Source organism: Egretta garzetta, unplaced genomic scaffold (genome assembly GCF_000687185.1).
Source record: "Egretta garzetta isolate BGI_Z169 unplaced genomic scaffold, ASM68718v1 scaffold604, whole genome shotgun sequence".
NCBI classification, from domain to species: domain Eukaryota; kingdom Metazoa; phylum Chordata; class Aves; order Pelecaniformes; family Ardeidae; genus Egretta; species Egretta garzetta.
The window spans coordinates 407,573-429,148 of record NW_009259366.1 but is presented as its reverse complement, the minus strand read 5'-3'; positions in this window follow the sequence as shown (position 1 = coordinate 429,148).

The window sequence follows — 21,576 nt, the reverse complement described above, 5'->3', positions numbered from 1 at the left end:
TTTAAATATGGAGTTAATTTTACCAGGAATGCTGCTGGCCTAGAGAGGTCATTGTTCTTTCTCTGTTACTTTTAATTGCAGGAGTGATCTGAGTTAGGCAGGGTGCAACCAAACAATCCTATATGGCTAGGATGGGCCCCCCCCCCAGCCACACCGTGATCATCAAGAGCTCTTTTGACCCTGCTGGTAATGAGTATGGCAGAAAGTCAGTGCACTCTCTCCCTCTCTTTCTCTGTCACAGATTTTAATGCTCCTTCCCTTTGCAAAGAGTTAAGTAACAGGGCTTCACTTCAATGTGTGGTATAAGGTGACGCATTTGACAGCAACACTGCAGGAAGTGCTCGGGGTTCTGGAGTTGCAGAAATAAGCAAGCAGAGCCAAGCAGGACTCTTTCTTGCTGATGTTACAGCAGCCCCTGCCTTCTCCACAGCTGTGGAGGAATTGATGGTGAAGCAAACTACACACAGAGAGCATCTTCAAGAGCTGTGGATGCCCATGTTCAAATGAGCCTTAACAATCTCACCAGAAAAGGTGCAACAGATTAACTGGCTGTGGGCAGCATGTGATTTCTGGAAGTTCATAACCCCATCCAATTAAAAACGGCACTTCTGCAGAAAGTCTCCAAAGGCAGGGCTCCTCAGTGAAGCTGATTTCCAGCCTTCTACCCTGGCCGTTTATTCCAGGGACCTGTTAACAAGCACAGGAGGATTCTTTCTGCAGTGGTGGAAAGCAGATTTTGTCATTCTCATTGGAGTCGGAGAAGGGCAAGCTGTGCTGAGACTTCAAAACGAGTCACCCAGACAAATCACGAATTTTGTTTGGGGAGGTGATAAAGGAGCAGGCTAGCAGCAGAGAGTATGTGTGAGGTCAGGGCATCTTTATTAGACTAGGCCAGTGTCAGCCCTGTCAAAATACTGCCTCTGCTTTCATGATACAAAACACTGGCGCTATGCCTTAATTGCAAAACAGGCACTGTTTCACATAGGAGTTTTTCTCCAAATAAACTGAAGGGTAAGGTATACTTGCTAAATTTTCAGGTGAGTGGAAATCCAAAAGTTCTGCCACTTTGTATGACAGGATCCAGCTGACGTGATCCAGATATGGTCAGAAAACAACTGTACCTTGACGCTACCTTTTTGGATGCTCAAGCCCACAAGCAGCTTCTGTGGCACTGTCAGGGTGGACAAACTCCCACAGTATGACAGAAAGGTGTTCCTCCTCTGTCAGGCTTGGTTACAGCTTGCTCAAGGGTGGATGGTGCTGGGCTGTGCCTATTAGTGGTTGCTCATTGTTGACAAGACAAAAACCTGTACTGTTCTGTAGCAAATATGTCTCCAAGAAACTCCTGCGGGAAATAGGTGTCCTTCTGCAACACCAGCTTGTGGGGCAGCTCCGACCCCACTGCAACTGTCATAAGCACAGCGGTGATGAGGAAGGCAAGGGCAGCTCTCCTTCACTGCAGACTACCTGCCTCACCCTCCCAGGGCCTGGGAACAATCATTCACTGACCTCTTCAGAAATGTTTCAGTGCAGGGGAAGACATGTTAAAAGACATGTTATCCTATCCTTTGTTTTTCCTCTCTTGGGATATTGTCTTCTTTCAACATTTTCTGATTGCAGACTTTCTCACCTTTAATTGCTCTTTTTTCCTCCTGCGGACTCTCCAGTTTGTTTCTGATTTCCTGAAAGGAGACCTCATCAGGTCTGAGTACAGGACAGTAATTGCCTTCTCTGCTGCAGAGAACTGATCTGCTGTTAACTGCACTAAGTTAACCACTGCTGGCAGATGAGGAGGAGGAATCTGCCTCTGTGCTTTGCCACCAGCCTTATTCTCATCACGTGTGAGCCCACAGAGGTGGAATCAGAGGAGAAACACTACAGGCAGTAAAAGGGGCAACTATAGAGAATGGGTCCAGTGCTTTGTGAATTGATTAAAAGGGAATGAGAGGATTAAAATGGGAGACAAATAAGCCAAGCCCCAGAATAGGTGTGCCTGCCAGAACAGAGGGTGGTGAGAAGAGGTCCTGCTTAGTACACTAGAAAGGCAGAAGGGAAAAGACAGATAAAACTCCATTCCTTAGTTTTAAGTTGATCTCCATTTATCAAGATGGCACACCTGCCTGCTTTGGTGCTTGGGGCCTGGAGTTTGGGAGCTTTTGTTTACATTCTTCTCGGAGGCCACATTGCTGCCATCCCCAACATCCATATGGAAAGGGAATCGTTCCGGTGGGAGATATCTGGATTCCATTTTGGTCATGTTGCATTTGACAATACAAGGAGGTATCAGAAAGAAAAAAAAAAATTGCCTGCCTGCATGGAGAGGCTCTTGGGAAGCATAATACAAAGCAACCGATTCGCAGAGGAGAGATAGGAGAGAGTTATCAGCAAAGTGAAAACCCACTTCTTGTTTAAAGATAAATCTATGTTGACTGAGTATAGAGACAGAGGTGAAAGTCCCATGAACATTCAGGGGAAGAAGGACAGAAGAGAAAAACAAGACAAAGAAAGGATCAGCTTCAGACACGGGGAGAGCATTCAGGAGAGGACAGAGCCCTAAGCACCACCGGGCAATAGAAATCTTAGTGAAGATGGTGAGTGCCAGGCACTGAGCACATCTGGATACCTAAGCATTTCAGTTGTGTGTGTCTACATGGAAGATGAACTTCTCTGAGAGTCTGGGCACTTAAGTGTTAAACCATACAATCCCATCTCCCACAAGCAAAAGACTGCTAGTATTGAGAAGCTTCAACCAAAGTCATTAACCTCTGCCAAAAAACATTTCCTTTCCTTGGGGATGTAATCTCTGAGTGGAAAGGTTGAGGAGAGTTAAACTGAGTCCTACCTGCGAATCTTTTATACTCTTGGTTTGTGTGGGAGTCTCACAATCACGTCAGATCCATTTTTAGGGTTTCTATATCTTCTGCATTTCATGCTGTTGCTCAATAATTGTCAGTGTGCAGTTTTGTCAGGAAATAATACTGTTTATTCTCTGAGAGACTTTGCATGTTCTTCTTCATGTTTTATAAGCTTCCATTCTGAGTCACTAGTACCTAAGGGATGAAGGCAAAGGGAATAACATGAGGAAAAAATAAAAACAGTTGCTTGGCATTTAGTTTGCGGAAGGAATTACTCTCAGCAATTTAAGGCTACATTCTTTATTTTGTGAACTTGTTAAAAGTTTTTTTCTGGGCTGCTGAGATAAATAGAAAAGGATATTTTCAAACATATACCTGATATCTCTGCTGTAACAGGGGACAGTTCAATGCCAAACAGAAACAACAGAGCAGGTGTTGGAGAAGCAGTGTAATGACGTGAAAATATTTATGCAGACTTAACAACCCTAGGCCATAAACTAGCAACTATAAAGACTAGTGCAGAATGATAGGTGTTGTGTGAGGACAAGGACTGGAGAGTTGCTGGGGTATTTTGGATAAGGCTTCCCACAGCCCTGCTTTTGATAAAGTTCAGGCATGGGCAAGTAGGTAAAAAACTTACTTTGCATTCTTGGTGGAAGTGAAGCCCTCCCAGGAATTTGATACAGCAAAACCTTACTGTGGGTCTCTGAGCCACGGGCAATGTTGCATGCCAAACTGTGACGGAGCAGAAGTGACACAGCCAAACAGCCTTGCTCAACTCCAGTCTCCCTGATGTAAGCAAAAGCATGGCTTTACCTGTTATGGCATCTCTTTCAGCACTACGTCTCACCAGGACCCTTAGTGTTTCTGCTTCTTACATGTTTCACTGGCCAGTGAGCTTCTCTTTAGTTACCACATTTAAGACTAAACACGGTCAGATGCTGTATCAGGATCTCCCGCCTATCTCAAGTTGCTTAGTATTTCACACTTAAGCTCATACTGAGCCCCGCAAACTACTTTGACTCTTATCACTTCTTCCAGAAAAGCCTCCCATCTTTGCTCACAGACATCGTAAGAGACACACCGTTTCTTTCATGGCTTCATTCCAGCATGGTTAAAAACGTCTCTTCTGGCCTGAAATTCAAGTCTGACTTCTATTAGTTCCCTGTATGCCTTTCTTTTCTACACCAAAAGCACCCTTCTGGTACTTGTGGTCTAATGTCACTTGTGGGGAGGGGACAAGTGAGATCTCTTGCATGTACTCCAAGCTTGCCTGCACAGGGACTATTGGGCAAGATTTTCTGAATTAATGCTTAAAGTGACATTCCTTCTGGAAATCAGCAGTCAGACTGAAGGGGACTTCATTTAAGTTTTGCTTCCTTTTCTGGAGGAAGGAACTATTTTATAATGAAGTACAGTCACACTTTCTGAATGAGGACCTGTAAAAAGCAAACCAGCAGAGCTCAGCCTTTCTAAAATTCATACCTGCAGCTAGTTCAAACAACATTTCCAAACACTGCAACAAAGGAAAGGCCCAATTTCTGCATTTCAAGGCAGTTTTTGCCTCCCTCTCCCAACCCCCCTCTCCTACACCATTATCTCTTTTCTGCAGTATTTCCTGTGGTCATGGACAAATGCTGTATTCCTGTATTGAATTTTCAGCATCACATTTCTAGTCTTCATTTCTCAGTTGTATATGTCTTCAAAGACAGCATTAGATCAACCTGCTGTGGCATCAACTGCATGTTCATATTTCAGCTGTTTTATCCACTCTGATCCCCAAACTACTTTCCAGGTTGCAATCCCACACTCTGCAGGTCAGGCCACTGTTCCCTGTCCGTACATGCACAGCCTTGCACTGAACAGTACCAACCCATTTGTCTACAAATGGCTCACTGAATAATCCTGATTGCTGCTTTTGTGCAACAGTTTTTGCCCCTGGTTTTGCAGCCATTGTGCCTGACACTGTGTCAACTGTATTTTTCAGTGAGTTTGTATTTTCTTCCCGACATTGGGAAAGATACAGAACAGGCTCAATAGCAAATTTTATAGAACACACTGAAATGGCATGTATTTATGATAACTTCCCTTAGAAACTATTTGTGTCAGCTAGCCAGTTCCTAGTGCCTACACATTTCAGTGTCAAATAGCACATGTTTCTGTATCAGAAACATAATGATATAAGATCAGAATCATTACAAAGAATTTTATACCTCCATAGCTGCCTTCATCAGCCAAACTTATAATCTGAAGGAATGAGATAAATTCTGTTTGACAAGTCCTATTTTGCATAAAACTATGTTGACTGACATTAATTATATTCTTGCCTTTTATTTCTCTACTAATTGAATCCTGTATCAATTTTTCTATTGTTTTGCTCAGAAATGATGTCAGGTCAACTGGTCTGTAATTTTCTGGGTCATCTTGTTTACCTACTAATAGCCAGCTTCCAGTCTTCAGATATTTCGTCAGTGTTCCAAATATTTTAATAGAATATCAGTAAAATATTTTCTTTTTCTATGAGGCAGGGGGAGTTGCTTCTTTCTTTCTTTTCAGTCATGGGAACAAGTTACTTAGAGTGCTGATTGAAAATCCCAGTTGATTTATCCCTAGTCTGCAACAGAGTAGGCAGCATTTCATGCTGCTTCTTCCAAACACGGAAGATAGAGATAACTGGAATACTTTTACCTCTCTTTGCCACTGCCATGTAAGAACCTATTGGTCTTATATGCCCCAAACCGCCTTGGTCCAACTAAGCGTGAAATTTCTTCTGAAGACCCTGGTCTTCCTCATTAACTTTTTTATCCCTCAAAATAATCCACTTACACAGTCATGCCTATCTTCCTCCCTCTCCCATCCATTTTTCATCTTCTGTTTTATCTTCATCTGCAGCCTTCACTCATTGTCATTAAGACTCTTACACAAACCATCCTGGATTCGCAGCTTTCAGGGTCAGCAAATATCTTTTACTAAGATCACTCATTAACAGCTCTCCCCCCACTCTTGTGCTGATCTCCAGTGCTGGATGATTCTTAAATTTGCTTTCCTCTTTCCCCTCTTATCCACCAGCCTGAATATACTTTGCATGCAGAATTATTGCATGTGCTTTTCTGTGTTTTTCTCCCCTCACTCCATGAAAAGCCACACTCTCCCCTGACACATGCACAACTGCAGCATCCCCGTCTGTTATGGCATTTCCTTGCTGTGTCTCCCTTTCCATTCCCAGACTCAGTATCAGCCCTACATATCATCTCAGACTCTCGCTCACCCTGTCTGTTGTTTCCATCACACTCTCTGCTGCCCCACAGAGATGCTGTGATGCAGGGAGACATTATTTCTACATGCAGCAAATCCCGAGCGTGGCATGCTCCTCTGCTCATCTCACAGAAAACAATAAGGCTGGCAACCTGGTGTCTTTGCAAGTGCTTTGCAGCTGATGTGAAAGAGCTATTCCAAAAGCATCTCTGAGGAAGCACAAAATGGCTTGACTTAATTTTACTGGCATTGATGTTATTGCTCTATGAAATGAATGAAAATTATTTTAGGAGCTTTCCGTGTTTTCCCAAAGTTTAAGAATGAGGTGTGGAATATTGCTGTTTCAGAAAGAGGAGGTTTGGGAGACACTGTGCAAGAACATGACAAATGGCACCTAAAGATAGTCTGTGAAGATATAAATATCACATTTGGAGGCTTTTTCTTTAAATGATTCCCAACATTGACTTACAGATATATCTCCCAAGGCTTTGATTGCTGCTGTGGAGACATATTTTGGTGATGAAACCAGTATAAAATATGTATGTATAATTTTTAAATCTAGGTTTTGAACTTCCTAGTATAGAAAATTCATGTTCTCGGAGGATTCCGCATTGAGCCTTATGACTTGCTTGATGTAACTCATCTGAACTCTTGGCTGACTTTGAGCTTGGCTCTCAGTTTTGTAAGGACTATGGAGATGTTTCATGAAAGTTCATCCCTAAGTGCATAATGAAAGGACGCTGGCACATCAGGTTTTTTGAGAGATCATGTAAGTAATTAAAAATCATAACCATTTCTTTCTGCTTTTCTTGGAAATTACCAACCTTCCAGCAGCTTTGGCTCACCCCCGAAATTTCACACTCCCAAGATCCCATTCTGGGCAACTGGGTATTACTAATTTCTAATCTCTGGACCTTTGCATCGCTGCATACACAAGCCTTCCTGGTTCTGGTAAGAGCCAATTGTGATTAATATCTCAGTGCAGCTCTTAGACTCTGCGTGGTAGCTCTTGTGTCATGGGGTAGAAAGGTAGTTTATGCAGACAGAGTAAAGCAGGGGGAAGTGGTTCAGCCCACCACACAGACCCTGTTCAAGTTCCTCGAGGAACTTGTGTTGGTTGATACTTTTAAAGCCTGTTCTCTCAATGCCTTGATCCTTCTGTTAAGAAAAAGTGATACTTCTACTTGCAAGGGGAAGAGCACAAACTGTCATGCCCCACCAGAGACATGCAGGGTCACCACTACTGACTGATGTGACATCTCTGTTACAGGCCTGTGTCAGGAAAAAATCAGAGGCTATGGCTTGTAGCAAGAGCCTGAAGGCTTTCAGCTGGGACCACCAGAACATGTAGAGCTAGAACATGGGTGAGAGTGAAATGGTAACCCTGGCTGTGATTTGCAAGTCCATACTGCAGTATATAATCCTCTGACATTACATCTGAAGCTTGTCCTAAAAGGTGACATTCATCTCCACACAAACCACCTCTCCAGAGGTTACAGGGCTCTTGCAGGGCCTGTGGCTTACATGATGGTGGTGCCTTGTGATGAACTACCACACAGTGACAGCTGACCTGCTTGCCCTGAGCCAGCTGCAGAAACAGGCACAGATGTTACCGTGCCAGTGATCCCCTTGCCCTAAGGAGACCTTCTTAGCAAATCCTATGTATCTTGGGTGTATGCTGTGCCAGTGTGACCACTCCTCTTCCAGAAGCCAAGGGACCTCTGACCACAGACAGGGACAAGCAGTGTGCTGCCAGCAGATGACCTTCCTTGGAGACCTGTGTGCAGGGCAGCACAGCACAGCCCACACTGATCAACTAGCTTTATCTGGAGGGTTCCAGCGGAGACCAAACGATGTGAAGGGCAGGCCCCTGTGTTAGAGGATAACGGATCACGTATCAATAAGTACTCCTGGCAGATGGTATTTCTGACTGCCTTGCTAACAACTCCAGGAGGCACATCCTCCTGTGGAACAGGGGGAAGAAAGTGCAAAGATCTTGATTAAGTGTTTGTGAAAGGCAAGTGCCAGTACCAAGAGGCTCCAGGTCTGCTGCAGAACAAGGAGTGAAGTCCCTTCCTGTCACTGGAGTCATGCTATGGTAAACCCAGCCCCAGGACCTCGGGCACATCTGCAGAGTCCAGTGTGTTTGGGGACTTCCAGAGTCTCAGATCCATTTTTCTCTGATTACAAGAACCTCTTCAGGAAGAATCTCTCAGGTCATTTCTCGAATAAATGTCATCCTGGTTAGATCCTGTGGCAGAAACTGAGCGAAAAGGTGACCCCACTGCTAGCAGTTCTCAGATCCATTTTAGCTGAGAGGCTGTTATATCTCAGCCTCTCTCACAGGCTATCTGCTATTTCTAACCTGTCCAGTGCTGCATTATGTCAAAGGCCATTATTTATTCAGAAGAACCAGAGGGTGAGATAGCATCCCAGTTCTGTGACGGGGATCAATAGGTGCTTTTTCTATAATGACAGCAACTTTTTTTTTCGTTCTGAGGCCTCAATTCTGAGCACTTGGAGAATCGTTTCGAATGCTGCACCATTAGGGATTGTTAGAAACATCAAAGCACTACTAAATGATCTATTAAAAAACACTATTGTTGCAACTGCTATTATGCTAATCTATGTATGATCTTGTTATTTTACATAGTCACAAACTCCCAAAGCTAAAGAAGGCTAACTGCATTAAGACAAGGAAAATAGAGTTTCATGGAAAATTAGTTACCTGTTAGTATAGACAGTTTTATTTTCTTTCTTTATCTTAACTCTTCAGGCCAATGGTTTCTTTCTCTTAGCTGCTTCTGGGAAACAGGAAAACAAGATGCAACATGGTCAATTACACACAGCTGCACATCTCACTTTCCCCTCAAAAAGAGCAACCACCACAAAAATCACTCCACACAAAACAGCCACCTTGTTCCTTGGCCAAGTAAAGCAAAACATCTACACTACTACTATTACTATTACTACTACTACTACTACTACTACTCCTTCTACTACTACTACTACTACTGATCTAATAAAATGTGCCTTATACTGGTGGAATCAGCCAAGAGGGGGTAAAGTGCAGTTTATTTTGGAGAAAAAACAAAACAAAACAAAACAAAACCCATGAAAGAAGACCAAAGGGAGAAGAACTAATCCTGCATCTTTGGAACCTGGTGCAATACAAACCAAATCACACCATTCAGCAGCCCTGAGAAAACTAGGGGCATCCTTGGGTGTCCTTGAAAATCATAAGGGTTCTCAAAAATGACTGAACAAGCTCAGCATCAGCTGCACAAAAGTACAGGTATATAATTTCACTATCCTTTCTTTAAAGAGAGTAACAGAAATAAAATAATGGGAAAAAAGCAATTGCATCAGATTAAGTTCTGTATTTAATGGAGAGAAGAGATGATCACCACAAGAACAAGGAAGTAAGTGTTTACCCTCTGCTAATTGATTCTTTTCTATTAGGTATTTTCCAGTAGAATATACATTAAAAAACTCTACAAACTGCACAATAACAAGGATGGCTTTTTTAGTGCCAGGGGTATGGAGACACCCCAGAGGAAGCTCAGCTATTCCTTAGACAAGCTGCTATCTATACTCACAAGAGAAAGAGACTGCCAGTAAGCATTGTGAAGGCGGAAAACCCAGAGTACACAATTTCTCTTGTACCAGGCGGAGCTGGCAGCAGAATCTAGGAATAAGGCAGCAAATAAGAGAAGCTTCAGGCTAGTGTCTGTTTTCTTTGGGTCTGTGAAAGGACTCTGCATGTAACTGAGAGTGAATCAAAGCTGTCCCGTTGTTACTGCACTCACTGGTGTATGAACCTGCAAGCCAACGAGGGCAAGAGTTGTTTTGTCTCCAATACATAATGAAAATAAGGAGAAACTCAAAGGTGAACGTGCATGAGATGGCACTCTGAGGGGGTGGGAGGAGGAGGGAAATAGGCGCTGATTTGTGTTAGAAAGTTGCATGTAGCATTGCTCAGATAGTGAGATTTGTTCTCCTGGGAACTCCATTCAGAAAGGGCCAGGATGGAAGGGCAATATCCTACACCATGCAATAGCAAAACCAACAAGAACTGCTCTCAGGGGAAAAAGAATAAACACAGGGTTGCTGTCAAGAAAACAAGCCAACACACAAACCCCCAAGTTCTTTGAGAACTGGAAACCTTCCCAGATTAAAAAGAGCCAATACAAGTCTCTGGGGAAACCCTACACATCCTGAGGTGCCTGCGTGCATGCCTGGGAGAATGGCAGCTCTTGCCCAGGAAGCAGGGCCACGCACCCAATAGATTTGCCATCAGAGCACAGGACAGCCGGGCTTCCTGAGCAACACCCCAGAGCAAGGATGCTGATCTGAGAGGAACACTGATGTTAGGTGGAGGCAGACATGCAAGGCTGTTGCCTGGTCTTCCACAATAGCCGTTGGGGAGATGCGGCTCTCCCCACTACAGGGATGCAGCAAACTGCCTGCTGTTACCCGCAAAGACAACCTGAACAGCTAGCTCAGAGCCTGCGCGGTGCTGTAGTCAAGTACAGGTGAGATGAACCCCTAACCTGCAATCTCCCTTGCTGCCCCCCTACAACTCTTCCTCTCCAGAGTGAAGGGCAGCAGGGAGAAATACAGAAACTGTTTCCTTCCTGGCCCCAGAAGCATCCCAGTCCTGGCCCACCACAAATAGGTAAATGCCTTGTGCTGCCATCTATCAGTCTGGGATTAAGGCTGTGAAAAGACACTTGAGTCATGAATTAAAGGCTGAGATTTTTACCACTATTACCCAGGATGCAACCTGTGCTCCCTTAACTAAAGGAAGAGTTACTGTCATGGTTTTACAGGAGATGGTTGTTATAGGTCAGACTTAACCTTTGCTTTACCTCTTTCAGGACTTAGCAATAATATTGCATTAGTGTATTCTGTTATTTAATTGCAGAACATATTTTATTTCTATACTAATTTTACTATATTTTTTATTAATTTATCTTACAATGAAATGCAATAATTTTCTGTAATATTCCTCCCACTACTTAACCTACTTAACAAATTTCAACTCCCTGCAACATAATGCATATAAAATTGATTTTAATTTCAACAGCAGTGAAAGCATTTTTATTCTTTGCAATTTTATTGCAGATGTTTTAGATATTTCTCACATACTGGAAATCAATAATGCATGGTCTGAGATCAAATACAAAGCTATGATCCTCCAGACTGAGCAGTTTTGCTTTTAAATTCTTAAAATGTAATATCAAGGGAGATAATCAGTTTAAAAAAAGCTGCAGGAACTCTTTTGTTTCTAATGTGTTATTTGACCCAAATCTTCATTTAAAAAATAAATTGGCCAGGTGCAGTCCATATTCTTAAGCATAAAGCAGCCAAATGTCCAGTGATTTGTAATGCTTAAGAGTATGTACTGCACCTGCAATATGCAGGTTTTTAGGGGATAAAAAATTGAAGTGCTTTACTTCCTACAGCTGAGGATAAATATTGCAATACTCTACAGCAGAAATGCAGGAGCCAGCACTGGAACTGTTATAGCATATAGTAGGTTTAAAATGGAATAGGATCTACCATGACAGATGCAATAGGCACTCACACATTTCTGCAACAAATACATGGGCCAAACAGAAGGTGAGAAGAAAAGAGATGGAGTATTTAAGAACATCTGCTGACTGGCAGTAAAGTAACGTTTAGGTTGCTGAAAACCCTGACCTGTGTCTAGTCTACGAAATAACATCAGCAATAAAATATATGTGTTCCTGTACAGAACCAGGCTGGAGTACAAGGGGAAAGAGGCAGGAGAAATATTTTGCGGTCTTGATCCATGTATCTGTGCACTTATCGCTTATGCACTTGCTATGTACAAAGCTGCTATTAGCAGAAGTGCTCAGTCCAGCCCTGCTCCTGATTCTTTTCCTATTTGAATTAAATCAGCACCCTAAGAAATGACAGGACATACAACCTTGCCCCACCTTCGAAGAACGAAGGTCATGCAACCTCCAGCAACAAGTGTGAGAAACACCCAGCTGATGCACTTTTCTACAAGTGACGCCCATCACCACCTCGCCGTGGGCAATAATTTAGTCTAACATCCTCAGGCATATACAAAAGCCTCAGAAAACAAAAAAATGTCATCTGGATCACTGGTGGGTTTTTGAGCCCACAGCTGAGATGAGGTTTCTTATTGTGGACTCTGCCTCTGAAAAAAAAAGAGCAGACCCACTCAAAATTTTCCCCTGCTGGACTTACTGGTTTAAATTTTAAATGTGGTCTGATAAAAAAAAATCTTGACCTGCAGTTAGGAATATTTTCAGAAAGTTTTGCTTGTTTGATCAGCACAACACTTCAGCCAAGTGAGTTGGTATTTGGTCTATGCTGTTGTTTTTCCCACTTCACATGTTCTCCAATTGCACACTTCCCTTGCTCTACCGCTGAAGGGAGAGCTCCCCACTCTGCCTTCCAGGGAAAGGAGTCCCTTGATGGGAAAGCGAGCCGCAGAATTGTCATGGGTGAGTAGGAAACAGCGTGGGCACAGGATATGTTGTCCTTCACACAGGGAATTCACTTTGGTAGCCTGACCTGATAGCTTACGTAGACTCCCAAGCGCAGCTGGACAACCCCTCAGAGTGGCCTCCAAGTGGCTACCTTACTATTGCTGGTTTCGTCATGTTCAGGAGTAAAGATTATTTAGTGCTTAGCCATGATTATTGCATTTCTTTTCTTCAGCTTCACAACTTGCCAGCTGGGGAAGAAAAGTCAGGATGACAAAATCTTCACTCTAAAATTGACTGGTTTCATCACAGATGTGGGGACTTTTCACACTGCAGCCACACAGAAAGTGAGAGTCCTTAGCCATGATGGCAGAAGAGCTGGGTGCTCTCTAGGGTTCTCCTAGGCAGGGTCTGCTCCCTCCCTGCTGACAAGGCAGAAAATCCCTACAGAGGATCATGCCTCTTCTTCTGATAGATGCCATTTACTGAACAGGAGGCAGCAGAAATCTCACCAAAAAGGCCAGCAGGTCAAGACGAAAAACAGGCTAAAGTTTTGAAAGCAGCAGGGTTTGCTGCATCAGGTTCTTTGGATCGACCACCTGGAGATGAACTTGCACCTTGCACCTTGATGATCAGAGCTGCATCCTGAGGTACCAGTGTGGCAATCCTTGTAGCAGTACCAGGATAAACCCTAACCGAGAGCAGTAACACAAGGAGGTTACCTGTTGGGTGTGACACCAGAGTAATGCATCCCAGCCACTAACCCCCTGCAAAAGCACTGGGCTTCCCATGGGCTTGGCAGTGCCCTCAGCACCACCAGTTCCTGAAGTCTTTGCAGTGGTGAGAAAACCTCCGTTGCTTTATGTTACTAAAGCAAAGGGAGGAAAAACAGAGAAGTTTGAGCAGTTAGGAGAGAAATCCCTTTCCCTTCCAGTCCTAACCCCATGACTTCTAACAAAGTCTTAGAAATCTGGAGACATAGCCATGATTTTTGAACAATAGGGATGATAACCTTCATCCCTCCAGTCTCAGAATAGGGGGCCAAACAGATGAATAAGTGATTATTGAGTCATTAGGATGTTTCCCTGTAGGACTGCTTTTGCATGTTTTTCTGAAGTTTCCAGTTTTTTGTTCACGACTGCTTCACAGTTTGCTTGGCATTCTTTAAAAACACGATCCTCTTTCACCAAAAGCTAGCAAGAAGAAGCTTCTAGCAGTGAGGATTTAGCAATTAATTATATGAACACCATCCAAAAGCTTTCACAAAATCAACCTAATACTCTCTCTTATTTTCTTTTTGTAAATCGTTACCTTGATTCTAATTTATTTCTTCGAAGATGTTTTTATTAGTTCTGTCTTTGACTTCCTACAGCAAAACCATAAAGACTACAATCCTACAAGGACTTAACATAGGCTGATTTCTAAGGAAGTATGTCTTCACTGGTCCTTTCAGTTAATCATTAAGCAAGTGCCTTAATGAGCTGGAGAAAGTATCACACAAAAAGATCATAAAACAATCTGTGTGCAAGGAGGCGGGGGAGGGGGGGATGTGATTTTTAGAGATGTGTAGGGTTTTTTATAACAAACAAAGAAATGAATACCGTGAAACATCTCATTAAGTGCCTTGAACTTTTTTCCAACAAATCATGTAGTTTCCACAAGTTTATTGTGCACTGTATTGATGAAAACTAGGCTTTGGCAAATACTACTGTAATGGCAGATATTTTTTCCTAATACCTTTCAGAAAGCTAGCAGCTGTATGATAACGAAACCCGGCTAATTGGAAGTGTTCATGTAGCAGCAGTGAAAGCCGTTCCCAAGTCCCTGAGCCACACACTGACAGCGAGAGAAGAAAAACTGCATTTCCCCCGCAAGGCTTTACAGTCCCACTGCGAGGGTCTGGTACCTAAGGGGCCCGAATACAGTGTGCAGCCGCCCGAGACTTGGTAAGGCAGCTCTCTGGCAGGCAGGGGGTTGCATCCCCCGTGCCCACAGGCACCTGGCAGTACACCCCAAGCCTGGCCCACCCTCCCTCTGCACAGAGGCATCCACACCCCCCTCATCCCTCCCCATCCCACGTGGAAGAGACTGCAACCCCATCCCTCTCCCACAACCCTCCTCCCACCCACCTGCTCTCCAGCATGTCTCACAGCCAAAGAGCTCAGGCAGGGTCGTTAATGAAGCCAGCTGAAAATTAGCTCTGGGTGGGAATCTCTAAAGCTCGGGGTTTAATAGTTCTCATGATTTACTTTTTTAAAAATGAAAACTCCAAATCTTAAATAAATTAGTAAAATATCAGTGGAAACCATTCCTGAGAAGAGCTTCAGTCCTTCCTTGACATTTTTAATATCCAAAGCTGGAGTATTTTTAAAATATTGTCTCTTTTTTTTTGAACCAAAACTGCTTACCCAACATTGGAAGGGACTTCTGTTTCATAAGAAATGAAGATACCATGGCAACCATAACAGTTGTTTGCATTTTGGCTAAGAAACCAATTTTCCACTGAACAAAGCAAGTCCTGGTGGAGGGTTTTCACCTCATTTTTAACAGGAAAAGCCTGCCTACCTAGGGCCATGTGAAACACATTGTACACTTAATCACGTATCCCAGACAACTGGATGGACAAATAACCATCATAACTAGAGAACAGTAAAAGTTACACAAAACTAAGTGTGGGATTTCTTTGCCCTCTGGTTGCTGGAGGATGAAAGACCGAGGTGCCTACTAAACTATAGCTGTTACTCAGCCTCTTCTCTAAATGGCAGTCGCTTCTCATGTTTTGTATTATGAATGGAAAATAATAAAATAGGTCTTGCTGTATGCAACTGCTGGGTGGTATTTATTTATAGCTCTACTGGGGATAGTGTGACTGGCTGGGCAATGCAGTATTAATCATCTCTCCAGCGAGGAGCAGGAAAGAATTCTCAGAATAAGAATTAGGCATTAAGAACCATATTCTATCTATTTGGGAAAATCGTACACTGGGCAGGGTGGAGCAAGGGGAGGACTGTGCCCAGCACATCCTAGAGGGAGCATATACTGCAGAGGAGGATACGACATGCTCCTCTCAGGCAGACAGCTCTGCGGGGTGCTGCAGAGGGCACAGCAGCGCCGGAAGAACTGAACATTGCTTTCTTCCCATGCCCTGTCTTCCTCTGCTGGAAATGGCCACGGAGCAAAGGCGAAGTGGCATCCCTGCCTGCCAGGGAATGGAGGAGACCCCTGCTCCACAGAAAGGCCAGGTATGGTGTTGGCCCAGGTGCTGGTGTCACGTGGTCGCCCAGGACTAGAAGACTTACAGCTATGAAAAAGGAGCTAAAGCACTGAATAAACCCACAAAAGGGTCCTGGAGCACTAGGAACTCTGCAGCACAAAAATAAACCTAAACAAGCAGCCCAGACACTGCTGCACCTGACAAGAGCTTGCCAGGGACAAGCAGCAGGTTAAACTGCAGCCTGGGGAGTCCAGTTCCCTGGAACCATGAAGCCCAGAGCCAGAAAGGAACAGAGCAGTGCAGCAGGGATGTTTGAAAACAGGTGCCTGAAGCAGTGGGAGCCAGAAGGTGAGGTGCAGATGGAGTAGGGAGAGAAAAAGGCCACAGCTCCCACCAGGACACCCTGCCCCTCCTGAAAGCAGGGATGCTAGCTGGGGCTGGTGGCTCTACACAGCTCTGCAAGGATGGGGACTTAGGGGTACAAAGCAACTCTGAAAACCACAGGGAGTGGTATTCCAGCAGCACACAGCTGTGCTACAGGATGTCTGCTAACACCGCCAGAATGCCCTTATTACTGCTACAGGCTGATCAAACTAGCAAGACCGAAGAGAGAGGGTGGAAATGGGGGTCAGGCACGTACAACAGATCAGAACCGCAATATTCGATATCCTATAAGTCTGTAAATAGAAGCGCTAGTATTTAGCTGCCAAAATGTTAATTAAGCTGACTAACTTTCAAACTCTGCAAGAGCACATTTTAGGCTGGTATTTCTTTGAAGTGAGTGTATTTCCAGGCTAGCTTTTCATCGCAGTATCTTAGCACCACTGAAAGAAACGCCCATTGTGCACGTCTCATTTTTCTTTAGGAAGTACAAAGCAAATAGGGTGCTGGCTGAGTGCACCTCCACAAAGTAAAGTAGCGTTACATCTCAGCTCTTCCTTGCATCAAGCCAGCTCCAGTGCCAGATTTCCAAAAACAGATACTGCTCACTCTCCCACAAGACATTCCCCTGTGTGAAAACGGAATTATGATTTAACCAATATTACACACTCATGGTGGAGTGAGACATGCCTGGAATACAAAGAGATGGCAGATGCCACCTCCATAGAAGCCAGAAGGGACAACACATAGGGCTTACCTGTCAAAACTGCACACAGGCATGGGTCCTTTAAACATCCTGGGAGAAATACTACATGCAGAACTGCAGCCCAGCCACTGCATCTCCCAGTGGCTGTTTTGTACCACCATGGCTGCAGGAACCAGTTTACACTGGCACACAAGTGCTGATGTGCAAATAGCTGCTGGTCAGACTCTACAAGTGTGACAATCTGTAACCTATGGTCCCAAAATTTTGCAAATGAATGGTATCTGTTTTAGAAACAGGGCTGTGTTCTTAATTGGTCAGATGGGCTCATAGTGCAGATACCTAGGCTATCACCTTGAAATGAAATCCAAAGAAGAAAGAGTTCAAAGATCAGAGATAGGGTTACAACATGCTCACAGACAGGCTGAGTCAGTAATGAGGGCACTGAGAAACAGGAGAGGTCACCAGTAAAATGTCCCTGCCACTTTCACATCACATAAAGCAGGTTATAATTGCACTCCACAGGGTCCTCACTCCTGCTGTATGGAGCTGTGTGTTTCAGCTCTGCAGCTGGGAGGTTTGAAGGAAGACACGGGAACAGCACCCAGCTGCTTTAGGCTCCTGACATGCTTGGGGTCCCTCTGAGAGCTTCAACCCAAGTAACTTGTTGGCAGAGAGGGAAGCTGAGGACCAAGCCTACCTGGTCAGGCCGCTGACTCCGTGAGTGTACAGACCTGGTTTCTCAATTTGATATTTAATTTTGATCAGTAGTTCTTAGGGCATGCTTGTCTCAGGGCTTCAAAGACGGCAGCTCTGCCCTGCTCCTCATGCTACACACATGGCTGTCCTCTTGGGGCGCACCAGGGAAGAGCCAGCTCCCAGCCCAGCAGCCACAGCAGTGTGTCTGCAGGAAATGCAGCAAAAGCCTGAAGCCCAAAATCCCTCTGCGAAATCCTCACTGCATTTATCAAGTGCTGGCCTACCTTGGCTCCCTCCTTGTCCTCGCCCCCACTGTCACAAGAGACTGCAGTATAACCGCAGCCCTGCCATCCACCATTAGCCTTGAAAGTCAGCACCCCCCTGGCTCGTGCCTCCCTGTGCACAGCTGGAAAGTCAGGCAAACTCTTCTCTCGCCTCAGACACCAGTTCAAAGTCATAGTGTGGCCAGGAGCCTAAAGCAGGGCTCAACTTTCAAGACAAATTACAGGACGGTGTACCCACAAAGGTGCACTGAGCCTCCCCCTAGGACCGTGACGTGGGCTGGAGGCTCTCAGGTGTCCCTTGAACTGCTGCTGAAGGTCTTCCCTGGGGTTAATGAACCCCAGCAAAGAACCAGGACCCACATGTTAGGCTTGATTGGCAAGTGAGCATGAAACGAGCTGAAAGGGAGGGCCAACGGAAGGATACAAGCAATAGGAATATAATTATGCAGTGATTCATCTTGGGCATGCTTACACACTGGGAGGAGGGGGGCAGGAAAAGAGGGGGAACTGAGCCTTTTTTTTTTTTTTTGGACAGGAGTGGAATACTGCAAAAGAAAATTTGAAGGAGTGATTCAAAGGAGACATAGGTGGATATACTGCAAGGATCAAGGAAAGTGAAACAACCCTTTGATTCTGCAGGAGCGATACAGAACTGTGCTTCTACAGTGTGCAGTGAACATGTTACTGAGATCACAGATTAAGGGGGTTAGCAGGCATTTACAATCCTATCCTGAGCAGCTGCTTCTCTCTCTTTGTAGCATTAACCTTCACGAAACATAGAAGCATTCACCAACCTGAAGGAAAAACTGTGGGATGAGAATTTTCATAGGCAGCCCACCAGTAGCCTATAAATATATTTGAGTAGTGGCAGAGGCAGATTTTAAGCACATACAAAAGATTGCATTTGGGAGATCTTTAAAGCATTGCGGAGCAGGTGAACTGCTTTGAAACCTTAAATTGTCATTTTGAATTAAATGCTCATACCTACTGTATTTATCAAGGCAAATTACAGGCAGTTGTTACTGGCAGCTGGGGAAAACGATACAGAGAACACTCCCCGTGAACTGTGTGTGATCAGCCCAGTGGAGTATGAGTGATGAGGACTCAGAAGCAGTGTGTTATTCTACAAGTCCATCACTCAGATCCAGCAACAGGGCTGCCAATGGACAAAGCAGCAGGTTTGCCTTCTCTCCGAGAGCCCCAAGCTCACTTCTCTGGCCATCTTCCTCTCATGACCTCCTGCTCCACCCAGCGCAGATCACCCTTGAGAGCTTGCAGGGGACACAGAGATGCCCTCCAAAAAACAGCCTTCCCCCTTCAGTTCCATCCAGCCATACCACACACTGGGGGAAGTCACACTGACAAACACCTCCACAGTCCTGCACAGGCACTCACCAGGATGGCTTGTGGTCCTCACATCTGTACAGGTGGCCTAAGAGTACACCCCCCTTTTGAAAATGCAGATAAAATTTACAGCCAGATCTGATGGCAACATGTCTGGAACCACACACGTGTTGGTCAGTTGCCTAGCGTGTGGCTCTTCTATTTTTAAGACTTCTAAAAAACAATCATGGTGAATAGATGGTAAATGAATAAAAGTTGATTTTTTTATGCTTCTGCCAAATTAATTATAAATGAGCAGCAAAATAAATCCAAAGGGCTATCATCCCATCTACCAATCAATAAGTTGAAAGTATAAATATACTAGAATGATATAAAGTGCCTGTGGCACACACACAAACCCAGTGAGCTAAAAAAGGAAGGAAAACATTTCCAGTCTTCTTCTGGAGAGATGCCACAGATTTCATCAGGCTAAGCTGAAGGGGAAGAGTTTTTGTAACTATGTGATTTTTACAGACAGAGCCCCCTGTCTTGTATTTTGTCAGCAATCTACCCAGGGGGAAATATTTTCTCATAGCCACTAAGGAACATTGCTAGTTGTGTGTATGCATGTCATATATCAAAACTAATGACCCCAGCAGGCTTAATGACTTCAGCAAGGGCAGGAGGCTTCTCTTCAAATACATAGTAAAGTGCTTGGATAAGAGCCTAACTTAACAGAGACAGGCAAGCCCAAAGATGAGATGTTGCATACATCAGTTTACAGCAAAATCCTAATGCAGGGTCGTTAAAATGCATTGTGCAGAAAAAGACAACCAGTTAAACATCTTTTGCACAGTGATACAGCAAGAGCTGCAGTCGGAAAACAAATTTGGTGTCTTGTAATCCAGTCCAAGAAACATCTGAGAGGTGTGAAAGAAATGGTACCAAGACAGCAACGTTATTCCTGCTCAATGCCAAACTACCACACTTTTCTCTTGATAGAAAAGAATGCCAGATCAGGAACAATCTCTGGCTGTTGCAGAAGCAATCCCTGTGGCACCCAGAGTTGACTTCGCCTCCCTCTGAAATGACTGGGCAGCTCTCAAATGCACTCCCACATGCAGGTCAGTGCAACTGCTGGACTGCCCACAGAGTCCATGGTGCTCAGGCCAGTCTCCTTGAGACCCAGTGGCTGGCAGGTCCTCATAAAAACTTCTTATAGTTTACCACCATCCCTGTTTCCCCAATGGAAACAACCAGCAGAGATTTCATATTGTGCCTGCATTTGCTAATAAGCTATACAGATCAAGCAAAGACAGGCACAGCACATCATCCACTGCAGCCCCTTGCAAAACACAAGGCTTGAGGATGTTTTCAAATAGTCCCAGAAGGCTCAGTTTTGCTTTGTTTTAAATTTTGTCTCTTTATTCTATGCTCCACCTCTAAGGAGTTCTCTTTATTTATGGATCAGTTTTTTCCTTCTCAAAGCCCAGAAGGGCTTTAGCAGACCACGTGTGAACACACATTTTAGTCTTCTCCATAATAAATGCAGAAAATTCATGAGCTGAGAGCTGTCTGTGGTAAACCTGAAGACTGTAACTCAGCCACAGGCTCCTCCACCTCTGCCTTCAAGACAGACAAGCTGCAATCACACCCCTGTACTTAGCCAGACTCTCAGCCTTCACAATTTCATAGGTTCCACATCAGCCTCACAGACCGTCATCCCTTGGCTGTTACCTCCAGCCTCTTAATAGGTTTTTAGAAGTTTGTTGCCAAGCCTTGAATGCAGCAGCTGAACTGGAGTAGGTACAGACAGTGCCTACTTTCTCCTTTTTCCAAGACACAGTGCTTTTGCTCAGGCAGTGCAGGGAATACAGCATAGTCATTGCTAATTGACAACAGTGCCTTGCTCACTCCTCCAGCTCCATGCTTCCCACATTGTTCTCACCCACAGAGAATGTGTGTGCGCCCCATTTCAGATTACTTTATATTTTCTCTATTTCAATGTCACTCTGTAAATTTTTGCTCCTTTCTTTCCCAGATTTTGCAATATCCACATGGTGCTATTTCCCTGTCCTCATTACTCTTCACATCCTTACTCTACACTGGACCAGCCAAAAACATCATCCACATAAAGAGCTGTGCTCCTTTTCTAGGTCACCAGTAAGGACAGCAGCATCAGCTATCGAACACGTGAGGTAGCCCCATCATATGTGTGCACTTGAACCATTCATTTAAGAGCCACAGGTTGGGTAATGCTGCATCAAACAGAAAGGCATTTGTGTAAGGGAACCCAAAGCCACCTTCCTCCTTTCCTCCCTCCCTCCCTTTCTCCTTCTCTGCTCTCTTCCTTCTTGTTTCTCGCTCATTCCTCCTC